The sequence below is a fragment of the Paroedura picta genome, chromosome 5 (genome assembly GCF_049243985.1).
Source record: "Paroedura picta isolate Pp20150507F chromosome 5, Ppicta_v3.0, whole genome shotgun sequence".
Classification (NCBI taxonomy): domain Eukaryota; kingdom Metazoa; phylum Chordata; class Lepidosauria; order Squamata; family Gekkonidae; genus Paroedura; species Paroedura picta.
Window position 1 is genome coordinate 10,128,508 of NC_135373.1, and position 10,472 is coordinate 10,138,979.

The following is a 10,472-nucleotide window of genomic DNA, read 5'->3' on the forward strand; positions in this document are numbered from 1 at the left end:
GCACGAGGGTCACAGCTGTCAGGTCAGACCGGTGGCTTTGGTCAAGCTGAGAATGGAGTCTGGCCAGAATCCTGGCTTAGAGAACCTGGAATCTGGCTTTGGCAGTAGCCTAGACTGGTAGATGATGCCACAGGGTCATTGGGCACTGTATACCAGTACAGCGATGAGGAGTTCCATCATACATAACAATTTGTTTGTACTCCCTCGAGATTGAATGGCATGGGAAACATCTTGGGTTCAATGATTGTGTCCACATTAGGTAAAGGTAAAGGTGTCCCCTGTGCAAGCACCAGGTCATGTCTGACCCTCGGGGTGACGCCCTCCAGCGTTTTCATGGCAGACTCAATACGGGGTGGTTTGCCAGTGCCTTCCCCAGTCATTACCGTTTTACGCCCCAGCAGCAAGCTGGGTACTCATTTTACTGACCTCGGAAGGATGGAAGGCTGAGTCAACCTTGAGCCGGCTGCTGGGACTGAACTCCCAGCCTCATGGTCAGAGCTTCAGACAGCATGTTGGCTTCTTTACCACTCTGCACCACAAGAGGCTCTAACGTCCAAATTTTTAAGAGAATAATGGGCAACTAAATAATCCATTGTTAGCAGCAGTTAGCAGAGACCTTGCCATTTTAATACTAATGCACAGTATTCCTTAACTTGTGCCTGTCAAAAGGACTGGCATTGTCCACTGGCATTTCCCCAGTAATTACTTTCCTGAAGGCACCTTCTTTGGAGAGGACATTAATAGGACCCCATAAATCCAAGTCTCACCAAAACAGCAGGGCAGATAGAGGGGAGTCAGTAAGACATTTCCTGTTAGTTTGGTCATCTCTAACACACTAAGAGGAAGCGTTGTATTTTATCAGGAGCATCACAGTCTGTTCAGCCCCTTAATGTTTGCGACTGTTTGTGTTCTGCAAACCAGGCATACCGGTTTGTGGCTTGCCATCCACAAAGCAAACTGAACCTCATTTTTCATGTTCATGCCTATCCCTTGTCTCCACCTCATGTATTTGATGAGTCCCTTTCTCTTTTTTGCACAGGCACCTCCCTGGAATGTGAACTACGCAATTCCATTGGAAATTTCTGCAGTAGTGAAAAAGTACTTTGACCTGAAGGAGATACTTGCCTGACTATGGTGTTCCAACAATATGGGACTGCAGGTAGGTGCAGAGGATCCTCAACCAATCCAGGCCAAAGATTAGGGTATATCCTTGGTACAGCATTTATTCATTTACCTAAAATATCTGGAGCCCACCTCACATTACAGGCAATATGGTATCATGGTTACGAGAGAAGCTTCTAATCTGGAGAACCAAGTTTGATTTTACACTCCTCCACATGTAGCCAGCTGGGTGACCTTGGATCAGTCCCAGTTCTTTCAGAGCTCTCTCAGCTCTCTCAGTTCTTTCAGAGCTCTCTCACAGGGTATCTGTTATGAGGAGACGAAGTAAAAGTGATTGTAAGCTGCTGTGAGACTTCTTCATTCCCTGGCATTTCTGCTGCCTTCAAGAGGTTCCACCAGCTGAAGAAGGGGATTCTTTTTTGCAATGTTTCGCTTCTTTGGATACTTTTTATATTGTTATTCATGACAGTACCCTTTCCTCAAGTGATTCTGTTTCCCAAACACCAGGGAGATATTGTCCTTCTAGAGGCAATTAAAATTTTCAGAGGAGGTGCAGGGTTTGAGTGCGTCATCCTGACAGGTAGAGTAGGTATTTCTTTTAACCATGAAACTGGGATGGATGACGCAACCAAAGACAGAATAAGAATACAGGATGATCTTGACAGGCTTGAGAAGTGGGCTAAACTGAATAAAATGAAGTTCAATAGGGACAAATGTAACGTTCTGCATTTAGGTAGGAAAACCCAAATACACCAAAATAGGATGGGGGAGACTTGTCTTGGGAGTAGCATGAGCGAAAAGGATCTAGGAGTCTTAGTAGACCATACATTGAACATGAGTCAACAGTGTGACTCCGAGACTAAAAAGGCAAATGGGACTTTGGCTGTATCAAAAGAAGTATAGTGTTCAGATCGCACAAGGCGATGCTTTACTCTGCTTGGATTAGACCTCAATGGGAGTACTGTGTTCAGTTTTGGGCACCCCACTGGAAGAGGGATGTAGACAAGCTGGAGTGTGTCCAGAGGAGGGCAATGAAAACGGTGAGGGGTTTAGAGACCAAGTTGTACAAGGAAAAGTTGGGCGAGCTTGGTCTGTTTAGCCTGAAGAGAAGATGACAAAGAGGTCATATGACAAACAAGTCAAATACAAATACTAAAACAGTCCTAAAAATGAAAACAACCAAACATATCTCGATTGCAGCATCATTACAGTAATACTAGAGATGACAGCTTGCTGTACTGCCAGTTCATTGATGTTAACTCCCAGCTGGCAGAGGTGTAACTTTGTTCAAGGAAGGGCATGGATGGTGTTAATGTCCTTATCCTGGCCTCAACCAGGTGCCTGGTGGAAGAGCTCCATCTTGCAAGCCCTCTTGGAAGCCGTCAGAGCCCTCAGGTCTTTTGGGAGCTCATTCCACTAGGCAGAGGCCAAGACCAAAAAGACCTGGACCTGGTCCAGGCCAGGAAAACTTCCCTTGGGCTCGGGGCAACCAGCCTGCTGGTATTCAAAGACTGCTCTCCAGGAGGCTTGGCAGACAGATGGTCTCTCAAATACACTAGACCCAGACAGCAAATGGCCTTAAAGGTTAAAACCAATGCTGTGAATTGGATCTGGAATTCAACTGGTAGCCAGTTCAACAGCCACATCATCAGCTGGATGTGGACTTTCTAGGGTGTTTTGGTGAGAACCCTGGCAGTTGCATTTTGTACCAGTTGCCATTTCTGGGTCAGAGACAAGGGTAGGCCCACGTAGAGCAAGTTGCAGAAGTCTAATCTGGAGGTTATCATCACAAGGATCACTGTGCCTAGGTGCTCCAGGGCCAGATAGGGCATTAGTAGCCTAACCTGATGAAGGTGGAAAACACCATTTGGGTGACTTGATCTGCACTTCTACTGAAAGGGAAGTATCGAAGATCACGCCCAAATTTCTGGTGGATTGAGAATACAAGGAAGGAAAAAGCAGGAAATGCAGAGAAGCAACAAAAAGTATTTGCACAGTTATTTTGTTATTAGTTCAACTTTGGAGCCAGTCAAGAGCCTTGGTAGCCATCGAGAACTCCTGCTTGAGTGGTATGTATGGTTGGAGATTTAATTTTTATCCTTATGCATTAAGTACCTGGGTTTTTAGTATACCTTGTAAGACTCTTTCAGTATCTTATTTTATTTTTATTTTGTTACATTTCTATACTGTCCTCCCTTGAGGATCAGGGCAGTTTACAATAAAGTTTGTAGCTCGCAGTAGGGTGTGATGCTAGTACATTACAGAGAACAAAGCTTTATACATATAGTATTAACATAACAGTACCAGGAAATATATCAGTCCTTCTGAACTTAACATTTTGAATGCAATAGCATTTTACAGTCATAACTGTGTAACACTTAACTTTTGACTATTCACCTGTGAGTGCTGCTTTCATTTGATGGTGGCTGGGTCAGGAGTCGCCTTATGATTATGTCTGTTGTGCAATTGCTGGTATTTGGTCATTGGGAGGGGGCTTCTGGGTTGGTGTGGCCCTCTTGGCCTCAACCAATGGTTTGGCAGAAGAACTCCATTTTGCAGGCCCTGTCGACTGTTTCAGTTCTGGCAGAGCCCTGATCTTGTCTGGGAGCTTGTTCCACCAAGTGGAAGCCAGGATGGAGAAAGCCCTGACTCTGGTGGTGGCCAAATGCACTTCCTTCAGGTCAAGGATCTCCAGTTTGTTGGTATATATAGAAATCTAAATAAATAAATATATGGAGTGGAATGGGGGGCATATTCAGAGAGGTGGTCCATCAAGTATGCAAGGTCTAAACTGCATATGGCCTTGAAGGTGATTACCAAGACCTTAAGCCTGATCTGGTATTCAATAAATAACCAGTGCAGATGTTGGAGCGTGGACAGAATGTGGTCCTCCAGATTTTTCCTGTGATAACCCTGACTGATGCATTCTGTACCAATTGCAGTTTCCAGAGCAGGGATAAGGGTAGGCATGCAGAGAGCGAGTTGCAGAAATATATTCTAGAGGTGACTATTGCCTGGATCACTGTAGTTAGGTATTCTGGAGCCGGATAGGGTATTAGTAGCTTAGTTTGGCGAAGCTGGAAGAACACTGGCCTTGCTACATTTGTGACCTGTTCCTCCATGGAAGGGGAGGCATCAAAGGTCACATCCAAATTCCTGGCTGAGTGTGCCACTGATAGTTGCATCCCATCCAGGCAGAACTATCATGCTTTCTCACTGGACCCTTTCTACGGAACCACATGACCTCCATCTTCAATGAGTTGAGTTTCAGATGGCTCTGCTTGAGCCATCCTGTCACTGCTTCCAGAAATCTGGCTAATGAGTCTGTGGGTGAATGAGAGCGGCCATCCATCAGGATAATGATCTAGGTGTCACCAGCATATCGATGACATCCCAATCCGAAACTGTAGACCAGCTGGGCTAGAGGGCGCATAAAGACGTTAAATAGAAATGGCGAGAGAACCACTCCCTGCGACATCCTGCATGGGAGATGGCAGTGCTGAGATTGGTTGTAACCTCTGCCTGTAACCCTGGAGACAGGAGATCAGCCATTGTAGGGCTGTCCCATGTATCCCAGTGTTGGCAAGGCAGTGAGCTAGCAGCTCATGGTCAACTTTGTCAAACACTGCTGTGAGGTCTAGTTATGCGAGCAGTGCTGACCCTTGGTCTAGCTCATTGTGAAGGTCATCCATCAGGGTGTCTAGTTCCCTTTCAACCTCATGGCTCGGCTGGAAGCTATGTCCAGGACTGAAGCTTCATTTAGGAATGCTGCTAATTGGACCGTGGCAGCCTCTCCTAGAAACGCTGGGTGCAAGACAGGGCAGTAGTTGGCAGGTTCCCTTGGGCCCAAAGATGGTTATTTCAGTGTTGTGATGTTATTTTCCATGTCCTGAAAGGCAGGATGTCTGTGCAATTTAGACAACTGATAAAAATATGCACAACGCCCATAGGCCATTCTTGAAAAAAATATATCAGATGCACCATACTGTCTTAGGCATTAGACTGGATGTCTTTCATCCCACACTGGGTCTTCCTCAGAGGTCTACTTTTTGACATCTTTGGATAAAATAAAAAGTACACAAAGCAGACAGTAAAATAAACACCAGCTAGACTGGAAAATGTCTTGCTGTATTAAAAAGGGAATAAACCCCAGGAAATACAATTTTGGTTAACAATGATAATATCTTTGCAGGCACTTCAGTTACCGAAGAAAGAGTTTTTGCACTCCTCCTTACGTGGTGCACTTCCCATCACCATGGAAAACTTCTTCAGGCTCTTCCTCTTCTCTCTGCTTCTCTCTACAGGTAGGATTACAGCTGTTAGTAGCTGAGACCGTGCTCAGTTATATCCCAGGAAAAGGAGTCCAATCCGTATCTGTTGTTAGATCATTTTGGTATTCCAAACAGTGGTTTCAAAATTAGGGTTGCCAGTTCCTGGTTGACAAATTCCTAAATGCTGGGGGTAGGGTTTGGGGTGTAGGACTCCCAACTCCAAATTGAGAAATTCCTGAAGGTTTGGGTATAGAGCTTGGGGAAAATGGGTTTTGTGAAGATGAGGGACCTCAGCCAGCCATAATACTGTAGAATCCCACCTTTCAAAGAAGCCATTTTTCATAGGGAAGCAACTCTGTAGGTCGGAGAACAGTTATAATTCCAGCAGTCCTCCATACTCCTTCATTAGAAGCTTTTTTGGGAGGAGATTGGATGAGCGGCTGCCAGGAGTGTAGAACTTTTAAGTCCCTGAGAAGGTGGGAGGCTGGAATGGATGGCCCTTGGTGATCTCTTCCATATCTGTGAGATTCTGTGATTCTGAGTCATCTAGAGCAGGGGTAGACAACATGTGGACCTCCAGATGTCCATGGGCTACAATTCCCATGAGAATGGGAATTGTAGTCCATGAACATCTGGAGGACCACAGGTTGACTACTCCTGTTCTAGAGTTTATTTATGAGCGGATGTCTCCAGCTTGCATTCATTCTACACACTCTTGAACCATCTGAACTTGTACCTATCAAAATGACTGCTTGTCCATGGTCATTTCCCCAACAACTACTTTCCTGAGGGCACCTTCCTTGGAGGGGACACAAAAAGGACCTTATAAATGCAATTTTCACCAAAACTGCAAGAAGGAAAGAGTCAGCCAGAAATTTCCTGGCAGGGATTTGCTGTATCACGAGCTTCACAAGCATAACCAGTTTGTCTAGCCCCTAAATGTTTGTGAAAGTTTGTGGCTTGTGGCAATGTTGTGGCAATGCTTGTGGCAATGTTGTTTGTGGCTTGTTTATGGCAATGCCATGAACTATGAAAAAACTGAACCTCATTTCTCATGTTTGTGTCTATCCCTTGTCTCCATCCCATATATTTTGTGAGTCCCTTTCTGGTTTTTTGCACAGGTACCTCCCTGGAATGTGAAATGTGCACTGCCGCTGGTAATTTCTGCCACAGCCAGAAAATACTTTGTCCTCAAGGAGATACCTGTATGACTGTGGTGTTTATGCTGGGACCTGCAGGTAGGCAAAGAGGATCCTCAACCAATCCAGGCCAAAGTTTAGGGCATAAACTTGGCATAGCATTTGTTCATTTAACTAAAATATCTGTAGATCATCTTCCGTATGGTAGCATAGTTAGGATAGGCAGACTGTAATCTAGAAAGCCAGGTTTGATTCTCCACTCCTCCTCCACATCCAGGCAGCTTGTTGACCTGGGGCGAGTCACAATTCTCTCAGAGCTCTCTCAGCCCCACCTGCCTCACAAGGTACCTCTTCAAGAGCTGCCAAAATCTAGCCCAGCCTTTCTCAACTTTTTTTTTACTGTTGAAAAACTCTTGAAACATTCTTCAGAGCGATCGTGCAGAATATGATTGGGAAGCATAGCGGGATAAGTGCCTACCCAGGGAACTTCCCCTTCCCACCCCCTCCTGGTCCATCGTTGGCCATTTTGAGGGGCGGGGTCATAGTACCCAATAAATGTTTAACACATTTTAAACATACATGAAACGTTAATTAATTCCCACTCATTTGGGAAAGGCTTCCAGGACAATCAAGAAAGCCGAGGATTTCCTGAAACCCTGGTTGAGAAAGCCTGATCTAGTCCCTATAACTTATTGTAGAATAATAAATGAAAGAAGTACTTGAAAAATAGGAAGGGTTGTAGAGACCACCCACTCCAATGGCCTACTCTTTTCAGTATCCCTGACAAAAAATCATCCAACACTGCTTAAACATCTCCAGTGAAAGAGAATATACATGATCCTTGGGCAAGGGAGTCTACAGAAAAGTCCTTCTTGTTTAAAAAGCTTTCTCTAATATCCAGCTTACACATCCCCGCCTGTAATTTGAACCCATTGTTATGAGTCTTTTCCTGGGCCTATTCCACACACTTTGGATCATGCACTTTCAAAGCACTTTCAAAACAGATTTTTCCTGTTCCGCACAGGAAAATCCAGCTGCAAAAGCACGTTGAAAGTGCATTATCCAATCCGTGCAGAATGGGCCCTGGTTTCCAAACTGAAACAACTATCTTCTCTCCTCTAACTTTGGCCTTTGACTTTTATTCACTGGCAGGCTCATAGAGGAGATCCTCCCTTGGGTCCCCTGATCCCAAAAATAAACAGACTTCTAGGTGGTCCTTGACATGGTATTGTGCTCAAACGAACAGCCAGCAGAGAGTTCGAGCTGTTCTGCTGCAGACCAACCTGGTTACACACCTCAAATAAGACAGCCAGATAAGTAATTGTGACACGACAAGCCGTCATCATCATCATCTCCAATCCGTTAGGAAGGGTCAAATGTCACATTGAATTACGATATTGGTAGTATTTCCACATGCTACTAAGTATCTGTATATACTCACAGTCATTTAGCCCTAAAGAGACTGGCTATTTAGCAGATAAAAAAATAAGCCAACATGCAACTAAGTGTGCATCCCATGAAAGTGAGCTTTCAGTGCCAATTGTTGCCTCCTCCCTCCCTCTCCACATACAGCATTTGCCACACTCAGGGGTGCAAAGAGATCTGCAATATGGCAATCTAGGGATTGAGGCTGCTTATCTACTAGAATGGAATCAATGCAGCTCAATGCAGGATCAGCCTAAAGCAGTGGTTCTCAATGTGGGGGTCATTCGGCCCTTTCCTGGGGGTCACCGAGACAGCTCATGGAAGCTGCGGAGATCACTGAGGCTGTGTGGAGGAGGTGAGCACTGTGGCATGCAAAAGCAGCGGCGGTGTAAGCACATGTGTGCCCGCACACGTGCCCACGTGCACCCACATGTGTGCCCATGCCCATGCCAACGTCGCCCCTGCTGTAGGGAACACGGCATTAGGGCAGTTGAGAACCTCTGGCCTAAAGCATTCATGATCAGACTGCTACTGTTTAAAGACTGCCAATAAGGGGGAGCTCCCCACCTCATCATATAATATGTTGATGTCATTTCCCCTAGGTGGATAAGGGAAAGCCATTACTTTTGAGCAGCATGGATATATTGCAAGGAAGGATACCTTAATTCAATCCATGGCATTTGTGCTGCCTTTGAGAGGATCCACCAGCTGAAGAACGGAATTCTTGTTTGCCATATTTCACGTCTTAGGAGTCTTTTTGTATTGTTATTCAGGATAGGGCCCTTTCCTTAAGTGATTCTGTTTCCCAAATACAAGGCAAATGTATGGCAATATTGTTCTTCTAGAGGCAATAACAATTTTCAGAGCAGGGTTTTGAGTGGGTCATTCTGAAAGGTGGCATAAGTGTTTCTTTACATCATGAAACTGGCCTGGATGAACTTCTTTTGGTGTTGTTACTAACCTCAGGTCTCACCTTTGCTTTTTATTCCCATGGACAGGGAATTATACCTGGACATCGAAGCAATGCGTCTTTCGATCTATGTGTTCTAATACAACGTTAGATATGGGACCCAATGCTGTAATTAAAGAACTTACATGCAGCAAAGCTCTGGCTTCATCAGGATCTGTCCTCATGGCCCTCTCAGGGCTCCTAGTCTTAAAAGTCCTCTTCTGAAGGATCTCTCAAAGCATTGGATGGATTTTCATCAAGGGGTGATATTAGGGTGCTGTCCACTTCCACATATTTACCCCCCAAAACAGCAGGAGATGCAGTAATACAATACACACAGCAAAGAAAAACTATATGGAACATGAATTAAAAACAACTTTTTTCTTTCTTGCTTGAAGCTGTTATTTATTTTGCATGCAGTAAATATAAAATGTTTCAGTGTATTCCCTTTCCAGTTATATTGTACAGAGTACGACACAAATTATACCTGCTTAGGTGTAATCAGTCCCATCTACTGCGGGAGAATTGGGGGTTTCATGGCTTTAACCTAGAGGCCTCTCCAGTAAGAGCCCTGGAAGACTAATGGATGGGTTTGCTATATGGGTTTCCAACAAACTGAATGTTAGGTGTGAAGATCTCTTTAAAATCTCAGCTGATGGCAGTCCTTTTTCAATGGGGAAACAGAGATTTTTGTCAATATTTATTTCTCCCTGGGAAAAAGAAAGCAGAAGAATACTTGGTTTGAGCTAGAATATTATACTTCATTATTCTCGTTAGAATTATCTGAAGCAAAGGTTTTTTTTTAATGGGGGACTTCAATGCCCAAATGAGGCCAAAAGATTCCCTCCCAGAGAATAAATAGACGACCACTTTTAAAGATCCAGATTATGAATTTGGATGTTATCATCTCCCACAAATATCAAAAGATCAACTCTTGGGGGATTTCCACACCCTTTAAAAATAATGACATCACCAACATGTAGTGTCTGAGCTGGCTACATCCTCCATTTCAAAGCACTAGTTTTTAAATCCCAAAATGTGGATTCACCAATATATGTAGTGCCAGGTAATGAAGAGCAACCAGCAAGCCACCAGAAAAAAAAATGTAGGGAGGTGAAGAGGCTATCTCTTCCTCCAGTGTCTCGCCTTCACACCTGCCTCCCTTTCCCTTCTCCTGGGGATGGGAGGTTTTTTTTTTTTAAGTGAACTGCCTGGAGCAACGAATAGGTGTTCAATTGTGCAGGCAAAGGCAAAGGCAAAAAAAAAAAAATTCCCCCCAAAGTTGTAGCATAAAGTATGCCTCTCCAAGGTTCCTCCCCCCCCCCCATGAGGAATGAGATTTATTTTTAAAAGCAGTATGACTCGTGATTCCATAAGGGGTGAAAATAAAGAAGCAATATGCATCTATGATTAGATGCATAGGCATTTCAAAGGAGAAGTATTGATTTAAAAAAAAATAGCAGGCATCACAGGCCCTTTAAAGCATGGAGAACGGGGATTGGCTGCCTGCCTTGACTGACAGGTGAAAGAGAGTCACGTATAAAAAAATATTGCTCTCTTATGCCA

At 44.4% G+C, this 10,472-nt stretch overlaps 1 long non-coding RNA gene across 1 annotated transcript; it reads left to right on the forward strand.

Annotated features, from left to right (window-relative positions):
* Positions 1-5,309: 5,309 nt before the first annotated feature.
* Positions 5,310-9,231, forward strand: LOC143837057 (uncharacterized). Its single transcript, XR_013230895.1, has 3 exons — positions 5,310-5,426; positions 6,515-6,631; positions 8,956-9,231. It is a non-coding gene; the product is annotated as an uncharacterized LOC143837057 (long non-coding RNA).
* Positions 9,232-10,472: the final 1,241 nt, after the last annotated feature.